The sequence below is a fragment of the Acomys minous genome (genome assembly GCF_964271855.1).
Source record: "Acomys minous genome assembly, chromosome: 1".
Lineage (NCBI taxonomy): Eukaryota > Metazoa > Chordata > Mammalia > Rodentia > Muridae > Acomys > Acomys minous.
In genome coordinates this window covers 98,564,556-98,592,419 of record NC_140483.1, presented here as the reverse complement: position 1 = coordinate 98,592,419, position 27,864 = coordinate 98,564,556, and the positions used below count along the sequence as shown (strand labels likewise).

The window sequence follows — 27,864 nt, the reverse complement described above, 5'->3', positions numbered from 1 at the left end:
ATGTCATTGCTAATGGGCCCACAGAAGAGCTCAATTACATTTATTCTTATGTTCTTTCATTTGCTGCTTTCTTTCTACTAGCAATATCTGAAATATAGGTTTGGATGATAAACGCACGGAACGATCATAATTTTGGTCTCTAGGAATCTCTTATATTCCCATGACCAAAACCAGATAGATAGGTAGGTGTAATTTAACAATATCAAAAGAAGTTTCAGCTGAAAATACTTTCCTTTTTGTAGCTATTTTTGCTTAATGCACAAAAAAGAAATAAAAATAGTCATGATATAATTCCTAACAGTCATTATTAATAATTTAGTGTGTTCTATACATAGTTTCATCCTTTAAACAGGCAACTTAAAGGTCCTTGGCTTTTAACTTGACACATGGGAAAACAGTTTTATTTTCTTTAAACTTTCCATTGAAATACTTAAAAGTGAATGTAAGTATGATTAATGAATTTTATAAATTGAACACAGTCATCATCTGCAAGCACATTAAATATAACAGAATATTAATAGAATCCCCCAGCCTGCTTCATTCCCAGTGCATATTTCTCTTTAACTCCCCAAAGGAAAGGTACTGTGATTTCTAATGGGCTAGATTGGCTTTGCTGAGTTTTACAGTTTGCATTTATGAAATAACACACTGTCATTTTTGTGTTTGTTTCCGTTCAGCATTAAGCTTGTGAAGTTTATATTGTCATGAACAACTGTAAACAATTCTCTTCTCCATGTTCCCTTGAGTGAATACAAAGTAATTATTTTAGCAGTTTTATTATTAACAGAGCTTTGAAAAATTGGTAGGTTTACTTTAAATGCTGTTTTGGAAAGATTCTATTTCTTTTACTGAATGTGTTCACACATTTCTAATTAGCTACACATCTAGAGGTATCTTAGATGATGCCCATATTCATGTTGGTAGACTAAGGTGGGTGTCTAAGGTGCTGTACTTCTGTTGAACTTCCCCAACAGGACATGACTTTCATGTTTTACAGGCCTGTCAACACTTGGAATTTTCTACTTTATTTCATTTTGTTGTTGTTTCCTTTTAGCCAGTCTGGTAGGCATGTGTTAGCATGGCAGCATGGATTAGATTTGTCCTTCTTTGATAGCCAGCAGGGTAAAGCCCCGGCCCATTTTGTGATTGAGCTTGGCTATTTGGATATTCTCTTTTGTGAAGGGCTACTCATTCCATTTAATATGTATGCTATGCACAAGTTTTAGCATATACCCAGATATACCGACAACCCTTGGCAATTTAAGGACAGTTCTTTTCCAGTTACGGAATTTTAATGCTTCTAGTCTGTACCTTCTCCCTCAGTCCTGAAGGATAATATCAGATTGATACCTATACCTTTGGATATGTTTGTTTATAGATCCACAGTTATAATAAACTCCATATTCATATTTATTCATTTATAGTTGTTGTCATTGCTGTTGTTGTTCTGCTAGGGATCAGACTTAGGGTGGCATAAATTATAAACAAATGCAGTAACACTGAACCACATCTCTAGCCATCAGTGTTTGAACTTGTACAATTTTTGGTCTTTTATGACATGGTAGCTGTACTTAAAGGTAAAAAGTCATGTTTGTCTTTTAATCAATACCATTGTATCTGTTTTTTTCTGGAATCAGTCATCAGCCAAATGTAGAATTTTATTGAGCCATGCTGACTCTTATACAACATACACTTGCTACTATGATCCAGTGGGCTGTGACATTGTTCATTTAACATTGCACTTCAGGGGATGTAGCAACACTTAGCTAGCTGTTAATAGGAAGCTACAGTTAAATAGTCAGTGCTTATCTTCTGTTCACTTAGCCATTGCTTGAATCTAGCACTAAGTAAGACTGGAGTTATATGTAGTTGGGCAGCTTGCTTCCAGCTGCTTCCCCTTCAAAACTTTTTCTTACTTGTCTTGAAATACTATGGGTGGTGTCTTAATATTTCTTTGTTTTCCAGATATATTCTAGTTAAAAGGGACATTGGAAAGTGGTGTTTGTGTACAAAATAGGCTTTCTCTGTGATTTTTCAGAGGAGGACTAAATATAGCTAGGGAGAAAAGCTTGGATCTGTCCACTTGCTAATGAAGAAAATATTTTCTCTTTTCTAAGGGGCCATGTGTTTTTGGCCCTTCTCATTTGGAAATGTTGCGGAACATTTCAATTCCATTTGATCTCTAGAGTGGCCTGGAGAGCAACCATCTGTGTTGGCTTGGCCAACAACTACTATTCTGAAGTACAATGCATGTTTTGACCACTTTCCCAGAGACACATTTGTGTTCTGAGACACGCTTTCCGGATTAAGCTCAAAATGTGGATTTCATGAGTGATAGAAGAAGTATCGTCAGGGCTCAGCAAATTTCTACTTAAATATAGAAAAATAAGCCACATTGCTAGAATTCAAGAACTGCTTGGCCAGTATATCTTATGTGCTAATTTATTCAAGGGAAAGTTTTGGCATATATACTCCAGGATCTACTGAATACCAGAGAAGGCTGGCCTAAAAGAAAGTACTCAAGGGCTAAATTCATTCTCATGCTTCTGCTATGTTAGTACTCATGATGACTTTTGTGGAAAATAGTTACAAAAACAAAACTCACAGCAAACGTTCCGCAATCTGAACTCTTTCATTTCAACTTGAGCTTTTATCTACTGGGGAAAATATTTTGTTTTGTTTTTTTACTTTGTTTTAGTTTTGCAGAAATTACATATTTATCTCTCCAAGAAGGCAAATGCCAAAAGGCATAAGATGCAACCATCTTTGTTGCAGGCATCCAAGAAGGCCAGAGGTTACAACAGCACCAATAACTCAGTTCTCAGTTCCTGGAACTGGATTCCGATACCTCCTAGCAATTACTAACATTCCTCACTGAGAGATAAGGCAAATAGCAATCAAAAGATAAATGTGGAATTAGTACTAGGCTTCATTCTGACCTAACTACTTACTACCAGACATGCCTTGTTTCTCTAATGACTTTTACTATAAGAAGGTGACATTGTATCTGAATTTCATTAACAAATATATAATAAGTTCCATTAAATTTATAACAGAATCTCAAACCACAGCTGCACTGTGATCATACTCCAATACAGTCTCTTTCTTTCTTTCTTTTCTTTCATTCTTTCTTCTTCTTTTCCTTTGATTTTTTTTTTTTTTTGAGACAAGGTTTCTCTGTGTAATAGCACTGCCTGGATTTGCTTTTTAGACCAAGCTGGCCTCAAACTCACAGAGATCAATCTGCCTCTACCTTCAGAATGCTGGAATTAAAAGCATGGGCCATTATGTCTGCCTTTTCTTTTTAAAATTATGTTTCTAGTTACAAGTAGTAGAACTCTACATTCACCTAACATGGGAAAATGAGACAATGGCTCCACCATTGCAGATACCTAAGGTGCCCTGTGCACAGATAGCCATGGTTGGTTCAGTGCATGGTTGGAGGACAACATTCCTTGTTCTATATCTGAATTCCAAACTTTCAACAAAGATGCCAGATGGTCTTCTCAGACTAGGGAATCATCGCAACTCGGAAATGAAAGTATCACATTCTTTAATGTTTATTTCCCACGTAGAATTAGTTTCATATGTCGATGAGGCCATGATCTCTTGGAATGGAGATTTTCAGTATTCTACATGAAAACAGCACTAGATGCACTTCCATGGGCTACTAGGAAAGCAAGAGGTCATCTGTTTTCTTTTTTAAAGTAACAAAAGCCTTTTTTTTTAAAAGTCCTACTTAAATATATTCACCATCCCAAATAGAGTTGTGTCATCTCTTACCCTCATGGATGAGTGGATGCAGGTATAACATGTTTTCTCATTTTATATATCCTATTGTTATTTCTTATTTCTCTCACTTTCACTTTCTGAGGCCCTGGTGTACCCTTGAGCGTGAAACAACAGTTGTAGGTAGAACCAAGCCCCATATCTTTAAAGCTTCATAGAAAACAGTGAACAAGAAAAGTTTCCTCATTATTTCTAGCTATAAGGAAAAAGTTTTGAACACAACCCCAGAACAAAGTTGGGCTCTGTGCCAGTACCTGGTCAATTACACTGCTAGGGAGAAACTACGGTTTGATGTCATCACTTGAATTTCCCTAGGCAGTCATTTAACACATACCAAATCTCTATGATTGTCAAGATTCTGTGCTGGGACTTGGAGATGCACATATAAATAAGGGTTGCTGACCTCAAGTAACCCAGTGTCTCATTGGAAGGTAAATAGAGCTATTTGCTGAAAATTAACAATGTACTTATTATGCATCCGCACTAACTTTCAAAACATTATGTGAGAGATGTATTATCACCTTTCAAGAGAGGAATAAATTAAAGCTTTGAGTGGTCCCTCATTAGCAGTCCGTGAAAGGAACCATGAAAAGTACCTATTTTTACTGCTGACCCTTGTTTGTTAGGCTTTTAAAAATAAATATCAGGTCATAGTAGCAGCCATTATTACAATATATTATCACTTCTCCTCATCACAATATGTCTTTTAGATGAAATAATCCAAGGTCATTTCTGTGTGCATCCTCGAATATATACACTAGTGTAAGCAGGTGCATTTGGGTGTGTTGGGGGTGGGGTGGGATGCACATATATGCATTTTCATGTATAAGCCAGAGAATAAACCTGGGAGTTATACTCTTTAGGCACCATCAACCTTTGCTGTTTGATTCCCGTCTCTTCCTGGCCTATAAGCCATCAACTTCTGGGGAATGGCCTGTTTCTATTTCCCAGTGCTGGAAACAACGGTTAGCAACTCTGTAGTTTTTCCACATGGTTTCTACAGGTCCTTGTGATTAACTCTCTCACCAGCCTCTCCAGGTCATCTTGAGGATCAGATATTAATTCTGTTCTTTACGGTTGCATTTCCATTATATATATATATATATAATGACAGCTCCTCAGCGATTAGTTATTCAAAACTTGTGATCTGGATGTTCAAGGATGTATCAACAGTGATGGTCTAAAAGGTGCAGTTTGAAAGCTTACTATTATCTTTATAATAAAAATGTAGTCAGGTGGAAAGCTTAATTAAGAGATCACAAACAAGCTGGGTGTGGTGGCACATGCCTATAATCCCAGCACTTGGTGAAACAGAAGCAGGTGGATCTCTGTGAGTTCGAGACCAGCCTGGTCTTTACAAAGTGAGTCCAGGACAGCCAAGGCTATTACACAGAAAAGCCCTGTCTAGGAAAAAACAAAACAAAACAAAGAAAAATTGACAACTAGCTTTATCATCATATCATCCAAAATAACGATAAAGAAATAATATAGCTACCACCTTCAAAGAAAACTCCTCTAATACTTGGATGCAACAAAAAGACACATTTACAGAGGGTGTGGGTACAGAAAGTTCACACATGTTGTATATCTCTGTTTAATTGTCTGGTAAGAATTGCAAGGGCTTGGGCTGCCTGAATCAGTTTCTGGAACAAAGGTGAGTATAAATAAGAGTCAGGCATGGCACAAAGGTTACACAGGGCCCCTGGAGGGTTTAATGGAAGTATTATTGCACCCTTTTCTTCTCCTCCTCCAGTTTAAAAATAGAGCTGAACTGCATATGTTAATATGCTTCCCTGTGTGATTATATTGGCATGGAGGTTTTCGATACCTTCTGAAAACAAAACTCCTGGAACTGCTGTTTCCATGACAACTGCATTTTGAGAAGGTGAAGCTCCCAGTTTGATAAAGGTAAAAGGCTCTATTAACATCAGATTTCAATGGTATTGGAAACCCTGGTGTCAGAAGGCGTCAATGCAACATTCAAGGTTCAGGTCAGTCACCCCAGTGTTTATATATGGGTGTGTGTGTGTGTGTGTGTGTGTGTTCAATGAATGTTGTCTTATAAGGAATATTCACGTGAAATTATGCAGTCATTACTCTATGTTATAAAAATCTAATATCAATTTCATAGCTTTGACTGGTTTGCTGACCACTTTGTTCTTCCATGACTTATAGACAAATCCTTTCAATGTGATGTGTGTTATGGCTATACAAAGGTTCTATGTGTATGTGTGTATGTATTCTCAAGGACATACAAACAGCAGTTACATATTGAATCAGGGCCTTCCACTGTTCTAGTAAAACCTACTCATTGCTACTTATATCTTTAATAGACCCTAGTGGCACTCAGAGGAAGGACAGCAGGTCACCAAGAAGAGACTTGATACCCTATGAGCATATACAGGGGGAGGAGGTCCCCCTCAGTCACAGTCATAGGGGAGGGGAATGAGGAAAAAATGGGAGGGAGGGAGGAATGGGAGGATACAAGGGATGGGATAACCATTGAGATGTAACAAGAATAAATTAATAAAAAATTTTTAAAAATAGACCCACACATAAATAAGGCCATATTTTGAAGTAGTCCAAGCTAATGTCAGTATCTGAATTCAACATATAGCATAAATTATATGTTTCATCTCTGATCTAAGTATGCCACATTTGTTATTAATTTTAACATTTTTAATTAGTGTAATTTCCAGAAATGTAAACGGAGGAAACCAGTCCTATTTAAACCTATTTCAAATTTTCCAGTTAGAATATAAACCATTCCTAGTGCACATTTTATTTTTATTTAAAAATAACAAAAGATCATCAAAAGTGAAGATTTAATAAGTTCTGAATGAATGCTATTTTCACACAAAACTACTAATATAACTGTGAAATACTTTATTCTATCACATGAATAGTATTTTTTTTCATAATAAAATTGCAATAGCTCTAAGACCTGGGCACATGAAGAAAGCTTAATAGGAAAAAGTACTTGATGTTCAGGCTAAAAAGTCCAAATCCCATCCTAGAAACCACTTTTAAAATGTTAGGTATGTTAGCACCCATCTGTAACCTAAGAGTCCTATGGCAAGATAAGAGGCAGGAACAAACAAATTTTCAAAAATCGTGGAAGCTCCTGAGCCAGCTAGCCTGAAGGATGCAGCATTCCAGCACAAGCAGCACACTTGAGAGCCCTTGCTTCAAAGTAAAGGTAAGAACTGACTTCTAAAAGTCATCCTGTGATATCACACACACACACACACACACACACACACACACACACACACACACACACACACTGCGTGAACAAATTGAGACAGAGTTTCTATGTATAGCCACCATGCCTGGCTAAGTTGATTTTTAAAATTATCTCTAGTGAACTGTAAATTGGAACTTGAACCCAGTTCTCCAAGTTAGAAGCCATCTATGATGCCTAATTTTGATTGTTAACTTGGCACCCCTCCGTAAGCTTAGAATTTTCAAAAACCTCCTTTTTACTTTTTTAAATTTTTATTTTTTTAAATATTTATTTATTATGTATACAATGTTTTGCCTGCATGTACACCTGTACACCAGAAGAGGGCACCAGGTTGTGAGCCACCATGTGGTTGCTGGGAATTGAACTCAGGACCTCTGGAAAAACAGCCAGTGCTCTTAATCTCTGAGCCATCTCTCCAGCCCCAGAGATGGCTCAGCCGTTAAAGGCTAGGCTCACAACCAAAAATATAAAAACCTACTCTTTAAAGGGCTGTTAAATGATTCTACCTACTTTCTGACCCACGAACCTTACGTGGGGGGTGGGGGTGGGAGGGGAAGTTTTGTAGGAAAAGAGGTTATGAGCTTCTTTAGACATAGTTCCTTGGGGTAAGTACAGTCTTGATCATCAACATACCAGTAGATCAGTCAAACATCAAACACCAAACAGCAGTGTAAACCAGCAGCAGTGGCACAATCCAGCAGAAACAGTCAGACTCCACCGAAATTGCGCGAGTCAGTGGAAAGGGATAAACCCAGTTGGAGCGCTATGAGAAGTTCTGTGGAGCATTTGTCTCTGCAAAGCAAAGTGTAGAAAAAAAAAAACAGTGACGTGATGTGAACTGTTGCTAAGCTTAGCAACGCAAAATTGTTGTCTCATTGTCCACGGGCTTCTATTTTTCCCTCCTCAGAGTCCACACAAAGATGTTTTTCAGCTGGCAAACACCATGCCCCTCTAACAAAACAGCTGCCAAGAAAACATTACGTGCTCTCTCACAAGTCTGTTTTCAGCTAACAAAGATCACAAGTCTGCCTTCAGCAGTGGAAAAACACTCCCACACTTGGGACCAAAACAAAAAACACGCTCACATGACACAGCTGAATCTTCATAAAACCCAGAAACTTCCACTTCAACCTCGCCCCCCCCCCCCCAGGGAAGAGTGCTTTTAGCTAATGAATTAACTCCATCATAATATTAACCATCGGGGGTATCTACAGCACATTCCATAATCGCAAATTGATGTAGGAGGGCCAAGGCCACTGCGGGTTGCACCATCCCTAAGTATATAGGCTTGGCCTGAATAGGAAAGGAAAGTAAGTCTGGAAGCAAGCTAGTAGACAGCACTCCTTCTTGGCCTCTGCGTCAGTTCCTGCCTCTAGATTGATACCTTAAGTTCCTGCCCTAACTTCCCGCAATGACGGGTTGTGACCTGGGACATTCTAATGTCCCTCAGTGATGCACGATGGCCTGGGAGTTTCTAACTTCCTTCTGGATGGACTGTAACCTGGGAGTTTTAAGATTACCATTTCTGCTTTAAGATGCTTTCCCTCGGTGTGTTATCATATAGAAGGTATTTTCTAGAGGCACAAAGAGTCTGGAGTTAAGACCCAGTAAAAACGGTTGCTGGAAATTTTAATGGCATTGGACCATGCAAATAGCTTCACGAAAGAAGCAGAAATGAACTATATATAAGTTCATATGTGAGGTATGATTAAAAAACAGAAAATTGAAAATAAATGTGGTTGATGCATTTTATTACTATCATCTCATATCAAGAAAACAGTTCCCAAGATAGCTTCGAAGAAAACTTCGTGTTCCCAATTGGTCCAGCATTTCAAACTGTCACACATAGGACTCTAATTAACTCTGGAATTTCTCAACATTTAGAAACTGGACCACATATGAATCTAGCCTGTTTAACCATTTCCCCAATTTTATTTGGGCCCTACAAAGGTATTATTTATCCCGAATCAGCCAGAAGAAAGCCTAAGGGAATGATGCCCCGTTTCCCTTAAGGGGAGGTTGGGTAGGTTTTGGTTGATTTCTTGGGCTATTGATGTTTATTTTCATTGGGAGTTGGTTATAAGTTACTATTAGTCTTATCCAGAAAGAAAAAGAGGCTGGACTCAGAGATGTTTCTCTTTTCCTTTTTCGTTCTTTCTTAGGTTTGGAGGTAGGGGCTGAAAAGAAAGAAGGAGGAATATAGAACAACATAGTGATGATAGGACAAAAAGTAGATTATTGAGTTAACTTCTCAACTTAAGGCCTTATTTGTGCTCACAGAGTTATTTTTGATTCATTGGTATAGAAATTTGCATATTGATGCAAAATAAGTTTAATTTTGATACATTGGTATAGAATTCAAATTTAAGATTATTCTTCACACACAATATATATATATATATTTCTACTCTAGTATGAGGTATTGTACCCATACCACTCAAGTAGAATACAAGAATTACCTCCAATAATGTGAAAGTGCTATTGCAGGCTGTTTAGGATGAGTAAGTTAGACAAGTTAATCGTCAATTGATCAAATCACAGTCATGTTAATTACTAGTCTATTTATATTACAAGAATATACATCCTACATGTAATGGATAGGTATGCCTCTATAGACAGATAAGGGATAAGGTAGAATAGGTAGGTAAGGTCTTCAAAAACCCCGGAGTCCTACAGAATACGACATTTAAAGATATTTTTTTTTATTGTTTTAAGGGTCCTTTGACAACAAGACAGGTTAATTTCTGGCAACATCCAGCCTGCCCGAAAGAAATGATGAATATCAAAGAACCTCCTTGTGAAGATGGCTTCAAACATGGCAAACAAGCCACTGGGTAAAATGTCCTAATTTTGACTACTGACAAAAAATAGGCAAGCTTGGATATAGGTAAAGTAAGCGCTCAATAGTTCCATATATATATATCAGATATGTTGGATCATAAGGCTGAAGATGATGCTCCAATGTTATAGAGTGTTATGGGTTCAGGCAGCAAACTATTTTTTTCTTCAATCTTGAAGCTGCTAACCTGCACTTCCTCTTTACTCAGGAAATTAATTTTATTCCTTCTCAAATCTCTGGTGAGGCTGAACAAATAGTTTAGGTTTACAATTAAGCTTAGTTGTTTAGGGGTTAAGATTTTTAGGTCTAGATAGATGTTTTAAGTTAATAAAGATGAGATATGATAGATATTGATTTATATTCAGAATTTTAGGGTCACTAAGATAGGAAAATGTTTTCTTCAAGATTGTGAAATACAAATAGCCAAAACACTATGAGTGTAACATTAATATAATTCCTGATTGTATCATGGTTCTTCTTGCTGTATGTAGTTATTTTACATGTGTATAATAATATAAAAGTATATGTAAAAAAATTAAAAATATTTTAAAAATTAAAAATAAATGTCAATGTAAAAAAAATAAAAAAACAGTATTAAGAAAAAGAAGTAACCTCAAGAGCTAGAGGTTAAAGCATTAAGCACTGAAAAAATAAGAAAGAAAGAATGAAAACAGCATGACCTCTAGAAAGAAGCAGTTCAGTTTGAAGATGTTATTCTTTCCTCATAGCTCCAGAAAAAGGAGAAAAAGACCAAACAAAGCCAGAAATGAAGAGCTCTCTCTTCAAAGTCGACTCTCTATGAAGACTGGACTGTACTAATTGTCTAGCCTTTCTCTTATGCCATTTCAATATCTCCCACCAAATAACTGCAGTCCCCATCCATGCTTCAATAAGACTCAGCATGTTACATTCAAAATGCGTACAAGGTGAAACTCTTTTTTTCTGAAAGCAACAAGCCACCAGCTGAACAAGAATAATAGGTCATATTTCAAAGGCATGCCAATGCTTCAGCAACAGCACTTTTATGAAAAAAAAATATAAAAACTTGCAACAATTAAGACTTAAGTAATTATTTTTTCTTTAGACTGACTTGTGACGCACACAGATATATACAATGAGCCTTTCAAAGGTAATTGTACGGCATGTTCAGTAGCAGGAATCTATTCTTCTATGCTGCTGGGTGGCAGTATTTGCATAATATACTCCTCAAATCCCTGCCTCACTGCTGTCAGAATTTTTTGGGGAACTCTACATGTGGGGGCTGCTGTGGGAGAAGGCAAAAAGGCTGCACTGATTCTAACACCTTGTCTTTAGGCATATTAAGAAGAATGTTATGAAACCAAGAAAAGATAACCAAAAAGCCCCAATTCATATTACTATAAGAAGAAAGTGCATGATAATGACTTTCTGAAATCAGCAGATATGGATGTCTATGACTGTCTATAAATTATCAAAATGGGACTGAGTGAAAAGCATGTTGCTGAGACTCTCTGTGGCTCAATGGTGTCTCTCTCAATGGTGTAGATTTCTTTTAGAGTTTTATGGAGTGTTGGCATTATGTTGTGTGGAACTTGGGAAGGATGGCTTGACTGGAGGAGTTCAAAAGTGAGGCAGCTCCATCACTCATATTCCCCTGAGAAGAGGTGAGGATGATCCCAGAGTTACATTATAATCAAAATGCTCAAAAGAAACAGCAAATAAACATCTATGTGATCGTGAATAAACTGAGTAGATGAAGATAGTCCCAAGAGGTAGAAGGAGAAAAGAAAAGAAAGAAAAGCTAACAACTGCTCAGATCCATGGATTGCATTAAAAAACAGTACACTTATTTGCTACAGAAAACACACATTATTTAAATTCTCTGGCCTTTGTCTTCACCTTCCACCAATCAGGCAATTTGTGAACCAAAAGACAAAAGGATATAACTTTATAGTATATGCCAAAATATCTTCGCTGGAATGATATTTATTTTTTGTAGCCTATGCAAATGTTATTAGCAAAGCTTCAGACATTCCTTGCATAACTAATGTTTTCATGCACTGACTTCGCAGTTTCTTTTATTAGAAAACTTGTTCTAATTCATTTATACACTCATCACTAACTATGTGTTCTGTGCTAAATACGTTTAGCTGGAAAAATCAGTGCACTGTTCTCATTTTCCCTATTATTCTGCTATGAATTAGGCACCTAGTTGAAACTTAGTTGCTCCAAAATCCATAGGCTATAATCTGGGCATCCATGTAAGCTCTGACTAATTCCTGTGCCCGTGGGTTACATTAGAGAATAAAAGAACCTTAGGGTTGTTAAGCCAAGAAGGTGAGAACCACCGAGTTCCAACCACACTGCTGTCCTGTATCCTATTAATCCATGCATTTTCCTTAATTGGCTGTGATTAAAGATAGAACCATATTTTTGCTCTTCCCATCATCACTCTTCACAGTTTTATAAATAGTGAGTAGTTAAGTGAAGCCATGTCTGTGGAAAGAACTAGACTTAGAAAGATAAAAATATGCACGCAAAGTGATCTCCAGAAGTTTTTTGTCTTTGGCATACATTTTACAGAGACAAGTTTATGAACATCCCAATTAAATAATTACTTTAATTGTCAGAGGCTTCTAGGAAAAATATGCGTAATTGGTTTTACATATTAGGGATAAATATTACCAGAGTAATAATTTTTATTAGGAATTGTGAATCATTTTAGAGATTCTCAAGCAAACATTTCTAAGACAGTGAGTCCCAGGTGCCACTGCCTGAAGATGGCTGCCTACAGTCCAGTCTGTCTCAGGAAGGCAACCTCATTGGCATGTCTACTGGTGCTTCCCAAGTACCCAGAACTTGTGAGTAGCCAGTTGTGGAACACGTCATTTTGTCAGGAGATAAAAGGAATGCCACTGCTCATCTCAGAAATTGTAGAAGGAGCCAGCAGGTGTAATCAGTTATGACCAGGAATAACAGGAAGGCACAAGTGAGAGGGACTCTGGAGGGCACCAGGATTCATCTCTTAGGTATTTGATAATGGCTGTGGCTTCCCTGCCCTTTTAGAGTGTCTAGGTTAACTGCTGAGACTAAAACATCTAGGCATGCATACACATTTTGCAAGTCTGGTGTTATTTTTGTTTTAAAACAATGTAAAAAGTTCAACTTGATTGGAAATTTATTTATAAGCTCACTGGAAATTGGATTTCATTTATCATTCTTTAAGAAGGTATATTAAGATATTTAGATATAAGTTTAGCCATACGAATTCTTTAAGAATTGTAGAAGACTTTTTGTCCACCGGCTTGCGCAATCAAGTACCTTAAAAGTCATCACTAAAAATAGTCATGAAGAATAATTTGGAAATGAAACTAGTTTTTATTAAAATTTATTAAAATAATTTTGAAACCATTGACATCTAATATTTAGATTTTCCATAATTTTATCTTCTAGTTAAAGACATGAAGAGCTTGAAATAACTATTTGCTGAACTTCATCCTTTTCCATCTCCCCTCATTGTCTCTGTACGTGTTATGTACAACTGTGCTAAGATCTTAGGAAGTTTTGAAAATGCTTCTCTCAAGGTGTATAGGAATCCTACAGTGAACCACAGGCACCACACTCTCTTAAGAACCTACCAAAGGCAGTTGTTCAAACTTCACCTTATCTGAGACTTGCTGATTGCTTGTGAGGAACCTGAGACCTACATTCTGTGCAAGAGTCATTCTCACCTCATGCCCTCCCTTCAAGTCCTCAGAGCTCGATGTGGTCTGGTCCCAGGGCATTCCAAATACCTCTTTCTGTGCTATGATTGTGTTTCTCTATTTTGATCATCATCTAAAATTTTATGATACTATTTTATATTAGTATCTATATCACTTTCATAAACAACTAATAAAAAGTATAGCTTTGAATTCTTCCTTTCTAAATCACTAGTAAAATTCAAAATGCTTTAATGCATGTATGAAATTCTCAGACAAAAACGTTACTATATTTAAATATATAGCAACTGGAAGTAGTTTAAGTTGGCAAATGGGTGCTTCAGTTTGGATGCTGAACCTCACTAGAAAAGAAGGACGTCCTATCACAAGGCATTTAGTCTAACTGAACTCCTATGTAGGAACAATTCACTGATGTAGTTAGGCTCTAATTTATATATGAAGCACATCTAGGGTTTTAGGTCTCATTGCTTTAATTTTGTCCATCTCTGGAGTTACAGAATTTAGAGTATGATTATATGTTCTGATTTCTCTATTTTAGATTTAATATTCTAAATTTATTTTGATTGACATTTTCCCATACTATGTTATGTAACAAATAAACTTAAGACAATAATAGCACAAAACAGAACCTTTTTTTTTCCCTGAGGCAGCGTTTCTGTGTGTAGCCTTGGCTGTCCTGGACTCACATCATAGACCAGGCTGGTCTCAAACTCACAGAGACCCATGCGCTTCTACCTTCCTAAATGTTAGGATTACTCATTCCTGGCTAGAGAAAACTCACTGAGTTTACTTGGAGGTCCTGTTTGAGTTTACTTGGAGAACAATCAGGAATTTTCCACTAAGCTGTGATCATGTGGAAGGGCAGTTATATGCTATATTAAACACTGCCAAAATCTATTATTGAATTTTCCTTAGAATCACCAAGTATAAAATTGAAGCAAAATAAATTAAAAATTTAAATATGAGATGAGAAGTTATACAACTGCTATAAGAGAACCTAGTTTGGGAATAATTCCAGGATCACAGGAAACAACAGGAGAATAGACCAGGAGAATCATATGAAACTATAAACCTTCTGCACACTAAACAATACAATAAGAGACCTACAAAATAGAAAAAAAGTATTTGCAAACTGCATACTGGAGACAAGACTGTACAAAAGTATTATATTATAATATAGAAGGAAATAAAAATACCAGATCTGAAAAGACAAATAACTCTATTAAAGTAGACCAGGGCCTAAATAGATGTTTCTCACCTTCATAAAGAAGATCTACACTTGGTCAGTAGATGTCTGAAAACTTCTTAATACCACTAACTGTCAATCAAATATGAACTGAAAATAAAAATGAGCTTTCATTTCATGCCTGTTAAAGCGGTATCATGAAAGAGAAAAAAGATGAGTATTATAATAAAAAGAAACGGGAGGAAGAGGGAACAATTCTTGTGCAATTATATGATAAAATCAGGTATGTTGGAAAATTATTATTCTTATATAAACATTAAGAGTATAATTACCATGGTATCTCATGAGTCCACTTTGGGGCATGCACAAAAGAGCTGAAATTAGTACTTTCAAGAGACATATGATTTTCCATGCACACTGCAGCTTTATCCACAATAGTCAAGTTAATGGAAGTAGCAAAGTCATCAAAGATAAATAAGCTAGAAAATTGTAGCAAACATGTATGCTACATTGTGGTGGCTTTTATAGAAGTTCAGGAGTAGAGAAAGCTAGCTGAGCAGAAGCAAGCAGGAAGCATGAGTGCACTCACTTCTCTCTGCTCTTGGCTGTGGATGTGATGTGACTAGCTGAGAACCTGCCAGAAAGAATGACTGACTTGTACTTGGACCTGTAAGTCAAAGGACATTTTTCTTCCTCATCCAATATCCTTTTTGTCAGGGTATATGAGTACTGCAACTGAAATGAAACTCTGTGTGTGTGTGTGTGTGTGTGTGTGTGTGTGTGTGTGTGTGTGTGTGCGCGCGCACACACACACACAAGACTGAGATGTATAGTGTGTATATATGAAAGTATATAAATTTTGCATATATATTATTATATATATAATAATGCAACAGAATACTATCCAGCCTTCAAAAGGAAACTGCCATGTATAACAGGATGAAGATTGTGCAACAAAACTGCTTTGAAATGACCTAGCCACATAAAAATTCTAATACATTTTTATATGTGTATAGAATCTACAGAACCAAAGAACGTAAGGGAAAGCTGGTTACCAGACCACAGGGAGAGGAACATAAGAGAAAGATAACAAAATTTGTACTAATAAGAAGAATGGGCTGTGCTACTCATTATACTGCAATGTGGTATGCTGAAAAATTCCTTGAGGAATATTTATATATTTTAAATGTATTAACCACAATAAATAGAGGTCATGTGAAGTAATATGTGCTATTTATCTGAATTTCCTCCCACCACATGCTACACATGTATCAAACATTCACATTATATCCCATAATACATACAATCATCACTTGTCAGTTAAGTGTACAAATATCTAGAAGACTGGTTATTAATAGGGAAGTGGGCTTGTGCGAGTGAAGATCCTGTGGACATCCCCTATCTTTATTCAATACATCTATAAAATATACAAAAATCTGAGTAAAAGAAGTGTGGCTAGGTTTAGTCTTTTTAAGGGAATTTATTTCCTGCATTTTAAGCAGATAACATTTATTGTTATATCAATATTCTTTTGACAGAGAAAACAAGTACTATGAAGATAGTAAATAGGAAAATAAGACTGTAATAGTTGGTTTTTACGATAAAAAGCTTCAATGTTTTTATAATACAGCAAATATATAAGTACTACTGTTACTTTTATTAAATAATCAATCATCAATCTTAACATATCTGTGAAGATAAGCTCTTGTCTAAACCTACCTCAGAAGAATAAGTAACAAATTTAAACAGCCATATTTTTTGTTTATCTCATTGTAAACATTTTATATTAGATTTTCAAATGAAAAACCCATATAGTTATCATTTAGATCACCCAAAATTTTTATCCAATATATGAGCAAGCTGTGAAAACGGAAAAACGTAACCCAGCAAATACTAAAGAACACAGTAGCTAATTTTTACTGCATATAAAGGTAAAACCTTAACTTACATTTATGCAAACGCAAGCAATAAATGAAGCACATGATTCTAAGTGGGTTTATATATTGTGACCATCATAACCATAGCACATAACACATCACACAATAAGTAGAATGCAAAGTAACTCATATGAAGCAGATTATGAAAGTCTGTATCTGAGCACAGATGTGCCTTGACCTTAGCAGATCAAGGTAATGATCACCATGATGGAAAGCATTTCTCTGTCACTAGGGAGGTGTTGTGATCATTTGTGTGTCAGGGCAAAGACATGGGTTTGGAACGGTAGAGTTTAATTTGTGAGAGAGTTACTCTCCAAAATAAAATTAAATGAGAACATATATCTCAGAGACAGAATAAAGTGTTACATGAAGTGGCTCAGTCACTAGCTACTGCCCTGTACACTTCCTCACAGTTGAACCTGAACATTAATGTAGCATCTTTACTTTGTCTTGTTGAATGACGACAGCGACTGATTTCCTTAAGCTTAGAAGGATGAATTAAAAACCATGTCTACAAACCCCCATCTTCCTCCGGAAAATCACTGAGAAAAGGAACAGCATAAGAAAATGGACAAAAATCTGAGGAAACGCTGTGCAAAAGCAATAATGCGCTTAGTTGTAAAGAAAATTAACCCTCTTTTTACAAGCTCATTCACTGAAGTCTAGAAAGTTGCCACTGCCATTAGCACTTAACAATACATATACATGTAAGTGCTTCAGTCATGAATGATATTGTAGTAATAAAAAGGAACATAATAGCAGAACTTTTAGTAGAGAGAAATGAGATGCCACAGATTTGTGACAAGACAAAGGGAAAAGGGCGTTCTTTCAGACAGGCTATAATTTCCTGAATATTTCACATCCCGGCTCATCAGACACACAGAGAATATGATGTGTAGAGCATGAAGAGAACACGCCCATCACAGCCAGCTTCCATTGGCTTGTAGAAAGGGGTCTCATAGCATGTAGTGGCACTGGAGACTCATGAATGGCCAGAGGCAAATCTCAATGCCTCATGATTGTTGTTATTTTACTGCAATTTCTTTTTGCCCAACCAGAAAAAGAAGCCATAAACCATGCTGTGGTAAAGAAACGTAGACATACAGTACAGTCTGCATTCAGGATTCAGCTAGACTAGGTCTTAAAATTCTGAAAGTATGGGAGAATGGGGAAACAGAAGGATCCAGAAGGTCCTAGAAACCTACAAGAAGAACGTTATGAAGGGCGGATCTGGGCCCAGGGGTCCTGCTCAAACTATGGCACCAGCAAAGGATAATACATGCAGTAAACCTCGAACTCCTACCCAGATCTAGCCAAAGGACAGGACGTTCTCCACAGTTGAATGGAGACTGACTTTCACACGAACTCTCATGCCCCATATTTGACCACGTCTCCTGGATGGGGAGGCCTGGTGGCACTCAGAGGAAGGATAGCAGGCTATCAACTAGAGACTTGATACCCTATGATTATATAGAGGGGGAAGAGGTCCCCCTCAGTCACAGACATAGGGAAGGGGAATAGGGTGAAAGCTGGAGGGAGGGAGGAACAGGAGGAAACAAGGGATGGGATAACAATTGAGATGTAATATAAATAAATTAATAAAAAAATTCTGAAGCTATGGGATATCAGAGTGCAAAGATGCCCATTAAGAATACTGAAATTTTTCATCTGTACAGTAACAATCTTTACCTTTTCTTTTGAATATTCTGTCCTATAATGTTTCCATTAATAATAGGATAATTTGATGGGACTGAATTTCTTGAGTTCGTTGTATGTTCTGTACACTAATCATCTGCCAGATGAATAGTTAGCAAGGAAAAGATATCCCTATTCTATGAGTTATCTCTTCACTCTCATAACTGTTTCTTTTACTGACAAAGCTTTTTTAATTTATTACACTCCATTTGTCAAATCTTACTCTTTGCCCTGCTATTGCAATTCCATTCAGAAAGGCCCTGCTTATGCATATATTTGGAAGTATTTTCCAAATTCTTTCTTCTAGTACTTTCTGTGGCATATACAAACATCTTTGATCAATTTTAATTAAAATTGATATGTGGTTACAATTAGATTCTACTCCAACTATTTGCATAAGAGTATACAACATTCTCAACATCATTTGTTGAAGACGCTGTATCTGTGCTATTTTATTTATTGGTCTTCTCTTCAGGTTGTTTTTCTGGTTCTTTTTCACTGTACCCATTCTATACCTAGATGATATTAATAATAATATTTATTATTATTAATAACAACAATAATAAATGCTAACAATTAAAAATAATGCTGATCTTATGTGTTGATTTTCCATCCTCATACTTTGCCAAAAACAATGATCAGATCTAAGAGATTTCTGGTAAAATATTTATATTTTATGGAATAATTTGAAGAGTATTAGTGTCAATTCTTCTTTAAAGGTCTGAGAGATTGCAACAGTGAATCTATCTAGCTCTATGCTTTTATTAGTTGTAATAGTCTCTATTTATTATTTTAATTTGTTCAATTAACATCCATATTGTAACCCATCCCTCACCACTTCTTTGTTCCAACCTCCTTCCTGTGTGCCCCCCTCCCTCCTTCCTCTAGTCTTCAGAAAGGGAAGCCCTCCTCCCCCAACATCTGACCTCAGCCACACAAGTCTCATCTGGTCTATCTGTATCCTCTTTCTCTCTGGTCTGGCAAGGCTGGCCCGGCCAGGGTGAAGTAATCAACCGTTGGGCACCAGAGTCCTAGTCAGAAGAAGCCCCTACACCTCATATTATGGGACCCAAAAGGAGACTATGCTGCCTATCTACTACATCTGAGCAGGGAGCCTAGGTCCCCACCACGTGTAGTCCCTGGTTGGTACATTAGTATCTGCAGCACTCTGCACATGCCACACCCCCAACCCAGATTTGTTGGTTCCATTGGTTTCCTGGTAGAGCTCCTGTCCCTTACAGTTCCTTCTATTCCCCCAACTCTTCCATAAGACTCTCTGAGCTCCTCCTCAAAGTTTGGCTGTGAGTCTCAGCATCCAATTCTATCCCCTGCTGGGTAGGATCTTTCAGGGATCTCTATGGTAGGCTCCTATCCTGTTCCTTCTCTCCAGCTACTTCTGGTGTGTATTCTATTTGCCCTTCTGAATGAAAATTAAGCATTCACCCTAGGGTCCTCCGTTTTACTTAGCTTCATTATGTCTGTGTATTATAATGTGGCTATCCTGTACTATGTGGCTAATATCTACTTATTAAGTAAGTATATACCATACATGTCTTTCTGGGTCTGAGTTATCTCATTCAGGATGATTGTTTCTAGTTCCATATATTTCTGACTAAAATGAAGAATTGTAAGGACCCATAATTTTGCATCTACACTTAACATATTTATAAGAATTATTTGTGAAACAAGGTTTAGCAATGTTAAATATATATATTTACTCTCATTATACTTTACTGGTGTGCTGTTCCATTTATTATTATGTAGTGACCATACTATATCTTCTATACTATTTGAGTTTCAAGTCTTCTGTGTCATCTATAAGTACAGCTATTACTATTTGTTTTCAGGGTCTGCTTGCTTGCCATTTCCTATACATTCAGCTGCAGTCTATGCATATGATTTCCAATGGGGTATCTCTCTGGTAGAAGAAAAGTTGCTTGTTCTTCATCTTTTAATTAGAAAGCCAAGCCCATTTATATTTAGTGTTATTACTGAATAATATTTTTCAATTTCTAGGTTCTTATTATTTCCCTAGTTTAATATCATTTGTTCTTTTCATTTTCATCTTATTAAAGTTAAGAACTTGCTGTTATTGAGTCTAACATAATATATCCCTGTTATCATTTGTTCATATATTCCTCTGATGAAATATATTCATTCCCAAGGTTATATATTTGTATCTACTTTTCTTTCTTCTTTCTCTTGTATAAAATGTATATGTGTTATGAAATACATATGGATTGTTTAATTTTGATCTATCTGCTATAGAAATTATCTTTCTGTTAATTTAAAGGTAACCTTAGTAGCTACATTAATCATCTTTTGGCAGTCATTTACTCTTGGATCCTAGTTTATATTATTACACACATTTCTGAATTTTAGAGTTTCTGATGAAAATTGTTGTTTTGTTATGATTATTGTGTAACTCTTTTCTCTAAATGGAAACATTCTCTTTTAATGAAAGAGTGAAGCTTATAACACTCAAGAAATTTTCAAGGCTTAGGAAGCTGACAAGACTTAGATAGTTACAAGATCCATAATACTCCTCCATAAGCTTATAAAAATAGTGAATGACTTCTTGGCATAGAAGACTCTGTCCAGCAGAGGTACTTAGATGTTGGAAAGAAATCTTGATGAGCACAGCTTTTCTGGGTCATTGATACACCATGGTATGGCTTTTTAATGAGACTTTAACTCAGATGAGTTATTCATCCTCCCAAAAGTAACTGCTCATCCATGCTCTTGTAAGCAACTCCAAGAAACTTGTTGATTTACCAAGCATGATCTCTGTAGAACAATGTCTTTTTTCTGATACAAATTACCTATATATTGGTAAATAGAAGTTTGTTAATATCTCTTAAGAAAAAGTCACATAATACTGATGAGTTTGTCTTAATACACAAATCAATATTTTCTTCTTGCAGCTGTCTTTGTTATGTAAGGTTATGTTTAAATTAACAGAAAGATAAGTTCCATAACAGGTAGTGCTAGCATTTTGACTATAATGTGATATTGAGAGGCTCTCTTCTTTTCATATCTATTGCAGATTCTTCCATTTATTTGCTTATTTTACTTTTCTGCATGTTGTTTTTCATTTTTCAGTGTAAATAGGAAAAATATAAACTAGAAGTCTTTAAGACCTCTTTGGAAAAATGGTTAATTCTATCTTAAGGATTTGTATATTAGTCAAGATTCCCCATATCCATGGTGAGGAATATACCAGAAAGTATTGAAATTGTTGGAGAGCCTAAATGGCACTAGTATCCATGTTTTATACCAAAGTTTTAGAATGTTCTACTTTAAAGACATTGGGTATTGTATGCATTTACTATGTAAGTCAGATCATTCTGGTACTTTATGGATTCTTGGGTTTAGTCTCTTCATGACATCCCATAATTCTTGCAGTTTTGCTTAATGTTTTCTTTATAGATCTTTGAATATAATCTTTCCTCAACCTGGGCTAAATCTCTAAAATTCTTCCTTTTGTTTGATCCAGTTTATTGGTAATGTTTCCCCCTGGGCTTTTCTAATGTGATTTATTATATCATGCATTTCTTTTATTTCTATTTCACTTATTTTCAGAACATACTTTCCTTGATGAGTTTCCCGTACATCTTGCTAAATTATTATCCAGCTAAAAAGTATATTTCTATTAATATGTTTGTTTGAACTACTATTCAGGTCATTAGTCATTTCTCAAACTAGACTTTAGAAAATATATGATACCTTCATATATTTTCTGTTAATAAGTTAATTAGTCCATCAATTAATTAATTTTTTCAGTCTGTAAGAGCAAATTTGAGCCTTACTTAATACTAGGCAAGCTGTTAACTCTCCTAACTTTTAACCTTATTTCCTGCTTACTTCCTGCAACTCCAAGTTACCATCCTGTATTATTACAAGGGTCTGATGATTCCTCTTGATGGCAGGATGGAAATATATTAGTCCTTCTCCTTATACAACTCAAACTGCAATTGTCTGAAAATGAAAGATCCTTGGATGTAGGATTCACCAAAGAAAGAGAATCACAGACCAATTTTCCCAGGAATATAGATGCAAAATACTCAACAAAATATTTGCAAACTGAGTCCAAGAACACATCAAAAATAATATCTACTGTGATCAAGTAGGTTTCCTCTCAGATATGCAGGGATATTTCACCATATAGAAGTCAGTCAGTATAATCCATCTTCATTAAGTGGTGCTTGTATAACTGCATTTCTTTATGTAGGGGAAGTTCATATTGCTAGTAGAATACTTTGAAATCACAAGCAAAGAAATATGCAACCAAAAGTCCAAGAGCATTTACATTTCTTTATTAAGACTATTCATTTTGCTTTCAGTAATATTAAGCCCTAACTTCATGGAGTCTTCAGATAAGTATATATAAATATTCATTATCTCAGTATTTTTACGTACAAATTCTCAAAGACCAGTGCCTAATGTGAATATTTGCAAATTAATGTAGTTGTCACTCCTTATCTAAGAGTGACAGAGACCCAAAATTAGTCAAAATGCAGAGACTAATGAACCATAAGTTGCACGGCCACAACTGTTACATCTACAGTGCAACACTGATGCCAACAGCTCAAAGGAAATCATGGAAGAGTAAGGGACAGGTGGTAAGGACCAGATGGCCAGGAGACCCATTGGTGCATAGTGTCTTCTAGATGTGAGAGAAGCTTCACTTCTGTAATCTCAGAAACACAGTGGCCTAGACAAAGCTTCCATAATGGGAACATTAGTTGACATACCAGTGTGGCTGGGGATAATTTTACACACCTACATGAAGAGTTATACCAATTAATGGTGGCTCAAAGTGGAAGGATCACTTTTCCCCAGGAATGAGCTCCCTGGTTGGTTATTCAATTCCAAGTTACTAGCCCTGAACAGATGCACATAAGTGCAACACTAAAAGCTTAGAAGAGGTCATGAATTTGGGAAGTCGGGGAGATGGGGGGGAAGTTGGAAGGGGAGAGGGAAGGATGGAAATGATATAAATATGGTACTCATGCATGAAAGTATCAAAAAATAAAAAAGTTTAAGTAAGAAATACAAATAACTCAAAGTCAAGAAGTTAAGTCTAAAATTAAGTTTTAAAAAACACCCAAAGTTTGCAAAAGTATCTCTTACATGATCACTTTATAGTCAAAATGCTGTCTATAACAACTCCAAATTAGGCTGCAGCACAGTTCATGCTGCATTCACCTATGCTCCAGCATCAGCGCAGCTGCTGTGAGCTTTAGTGGCTTACTTATAAAGGCAAGGGTAAAATTACATATAGTTCTGCCTGAAATACTTAAGGATAAGATTTGTTTGTGTAAATTAACAAATCATATCTGTGACCAAAACTCTGTAAAATCACCATAGTAACCAGGGATGCATGAATTGGCTGTTTGTTACTTGGTGACTCGGTGACTATGATTTAATTAACAATATGCTATATTGTTTTCCTAAGATACATCCTGATAGTAGGCTTCTGATGATTGGTAGCACCCTTGGCCTATCTGTCACACATTCAATTACTATCTTAAGTATGTGGGACAGACTCTTTGAGGCATGGCCCCTAACCACATTTTGAATTTTAGCTCTATTGGTTAGCCTAGTTATCAGGGAACCATGCCTAATACTATCCTGACTTCAACTCAGTCCTCCTCTCATAGAGAAAGGGATGGATGTATAAATTCCACAAATAAAACTTAAAAACTTCCCATAGCTGCTGAACAATTCACTCCAAGGACTGTATGTTTCTCTACCCGATTGCCCAGCGTTCCCTAGTGTATGCTATGGCTTCCTAAGCAGCCTTCGATAATTAATGTCATGGTGAGGTTAGGTGAGTCTCTTTCCAGTTATACCGCTGCTATTAATAATGTCATTTTAGGTGACCCGCTTTTCCTTCCCCAGACACATGTTCTTTCTTGTGTCTATCGCTGTCTCTGTCTCTCTGTCTCTGTCTCTGTTTCTGTCTCTCTCTCTCTGTCTCTGGTTCTGTCTCTCTGTCTCTGTCTGTCTGTCTGTCTGTCTGTCTCTCTCTCTCTCTTTCTCTCTCCTCTCTCTCTTGAACATACTGCTGATACACAGCAATAGACAATAGTTTTTAACTTACTTAATAAGTAATGCATCTCAATCTAAGTTTATATATATTAAAATTATATTTTCCTTCTCAGAGGACTTCAGTTTGTGTGAAGTTGGCACAAAACTAGCCACCTCACCATCCTTCCGTGAATGTAGTACAAGTGGTAAATCCCTTTGCTGCTGCTTCTCTTCAGTGACAAGTGTAAGGAGCACACTCATTACTAGGTGTTCCGCTTTTCCTACTAGGTTGCTTACATATAATATCTGATAGTATTTTTGATTTTGTATATATGTGTATATATATGAGCTTTTCAGTATTTTTTCACACTACTTTTGTATAATATAAGTGATATAAATGTAGTATTAATTGAGTAAAAGAGGTTACAAAGAAATCTACTAGATCTGAGATATTTTGATTCCATTGTACTACAACCATTTTCAATTCAAAAGTTTTCTTTTTTTTTCCAAGAAGAACTTATATGACTAATTACTTTTCTCAGACAAAACCTAGTAGGAAAAGTAGAACACCTAGTAACATGTGTTTTCCTAACACTCATCACTGAAGAACAAAAGAAGCAAAGGAATTTACCACTTACAGTACATTCATGGAAGGATGGTGTGCTCACTATTTCTGTGTCAATTTCACACAAATTGAAGTCCTCTGAGAAGAGAGAATTTCAATTTAAAAAGTGTCCCCAGGAAGGTTGAGCTATAAGTGAACAAGCCTATAGGGCATTTTTTTAAATTAGTAATTGATGAGGGAGAGCCCACTTGTTGAGTGTGGTGCCATCCCTGGGTTGGTGGTCTTGGGTTCTTGAGGAAAGCATGCTGAGCAAGCCTGTGACCTCTGCAGTAGTTCCAGCCTCCTGCTCCCTGCCCTGTTTGAGTTTCTGTTCTGACTACCTTCAGTTAAGTACTCTGATGTGAAAGTATAAGCCAAATAAACTCTTTTCCCCCCTACTTGCTTTTGGTCATGGTGTTTTTATCACTGCCAGAGTAACCTTGACTAAAACAGATGGTGTGGATGTTTCAGGAACTCTAGGAAAAACTAGCAAATTTCTTTGCTTTCTAAATAGTTTAGGGTGAAAGTACAAAGCCAGAACATGTCTGATACTTTGTTCTGTACATACAATTTAAATTTTAAAAAGGAAAGAAGGATAAATACTGGCATATAGTGAGAAAGCAAATCTACTTCAAAAGAGTGATAATGTCTAAAATGAAATTACAAAGAAACATGAGAGGAAATTATAAAGCCTCAGAGACCTATGGAATATGACATTTAAAATGTTGTTATTATTCTAAAGATTCTTTGACAAGACAAGTTAATTCCTGGCAACACACAGCCTTCCCCAAAGAAGATGATGAACATCAAAGAACCTCCTTATGGAGATGACCTCAAATGTGGCAAACAAGCCACTGGGCAAAATGTCCTCATTTCGGCCACAGACAGAATCCTGCCAAAAAATAGGCAAGTTTAGATGCAGGCAGAGTCTGTGGCTGAACTCTGCCAAGGCAGGGTAAACAAGTTCTCAATAGTTCCTGCCTTCCAAATATATTTATATTGGGCCAGAAGGCTGAAGATGATGCTCCAGCATTATAGAGAGTGTTAGGCGACTGTTCAGGCAGTAAATTGTCTCAATAATTTTTTCATTTTGCAAGCTGCTAACCTGCACTTCTGGTTCATTCAGGTATTTAAATTTTATTCCTTCTCAAATCTCTGATGGGATTGAAGACCAGATAGTTTAGTCTTTCAATGAAGCTTAGTAGATTAGGGGTTAAGATGTTTTTAGATCAAGAAGGTGTTTTAAGTTAATGGAGATGAGATATGATAGATATTGATTTTCATTTAGAAATTTAGACCTAACAAGATAGGAAAGATGTTTACTTCAAGTTTGCCAAATAGAAATAGCCAAATCACTATGAATGTAACATTTATATAATTCCTGATTATCTCATGGCTCTTCCTGCTATAGATACTTTATTTTATTCATGTGTAATAATATAAAGGTGTACATTAAAAAAGAACATAATAAAAATGTAGAAAAAGTATTGTCTATATACGTACAGTTGGTTTGTGACCATAATTTAAAAATAATGATAACAAGATGCTACTAAGATGTGGCTACATACATGAGAAAGGGTCAAGCTACATCTAAAGCTCTTAAGAAGCTCTCCATGTAGTGTTGTAGAAGTGGTCATAGAAACAAAGATAAAGACAAAAGGAACGTACATTACGAATCTATTTAATCAAGAGCTGCCCTGCTCTAAATGATCCATTCTGTATAAAACAATGGTTTTTTTAAAGCTATGCCTTAACTAGATACTTACATTTTACAAGCAATATTTGACTGTCTTTGTTAGTGAAAACTCAGAAACAAGATGAATCTCCACCTTGCCATGAATATGAGTAATACCACGTGTCCAACACTGCCCATGAAGTACTTAAAGACAAACAATTTATTACTAAAAGCAAATATAGTACCATCCTATAAATTTACCAAGTCATAGTGGGTACAAATGAGAACATGACATTTTAAATTTACATATTAAAAAACAAACAAACAAAACAGGCCTGAGAACACACAGACTATTCCAGACCAAAGAAGAGTATACTCTGTAAGGATATAGTCACCACCCTCGTTCAGGCAACAAAAAGAGAAGGACGCCCAAGGCTGTGATGTTGAAGGCCAGCATCCCTAGGATCCTTAAAGTCCCCTGAACCTTGGCTCTGTACATCTTCCCCAGCAGTTGTTCTCAGGCAGGGTTGCTTACTACATTGAAACATGAATATTCTCTTTGCTTCCTCATTCGCCTTCTGTCCCTGCCTCCAGCAAGTTGCCGTTCTGCAAGAAGAACTCTGCTGTCACTTCCTCAGGACTTTTGCATATGTTTTATAACCTGCATATGCACATATAATCTATTTAGCGTGTGATGAGTAATGTGTGCTAATAGTCATAGTTAAAGCTGGAATAAAGTAATTGTTTGCCAATGGTCAGCTATCATGGGAAATCCAGCCTACTTGGCAAATTGCAGCCAAGGAAACCAACACAGGTCTTATATCTATTATTCTTCATTAAATGTTGACACTATGTTAAGGCATGATCATCTCCATGTGTCTTTCCGGCATAACATGCTCAGAACAGTATCTTAAGAAACAGGTCGGAGGGGATCCAAGATGGCGGCGAGCAGTGTGGACCGTGTTTGAAAGCTCCAGCGAACAATTCAGGGAATTGCACAGATTTCTGAGCCAGGAACACCAAGGTCCCCACACCACGGCAGCAGAAGTGCTCCACGATCCGGAGGGACCAGGGTGCGGAGGACCTGCCGGCCCCTGCACACAGGAGGAGCGAGGACTTTCTCGGATCAGAGCGGCGGCGGTGAGAACAACAGTGCCC

General features: G+C 36.5%; 1 pseudogene across 1 annotated transcript in view; it reads right to left on the bottom strand.

Moving 5' to 3' along the window:
- The window catches only part of LOC311606584, a 28,931-nt pseudogene extending 4,243 nt beyond the window's left edge, over positions 1–24,688 (bottom strand). The window contains exon 1 of the transcript in view: positions 24,607–24,688. The product of the transcript in view is annotated as an uncharacterized misc_RNA (transcript). The remainder of the gene's footprint in view (positions 1–24,606) is intronic.
- Positions 24,689–27,864: the final 3,176 nt, after the last annotated feature.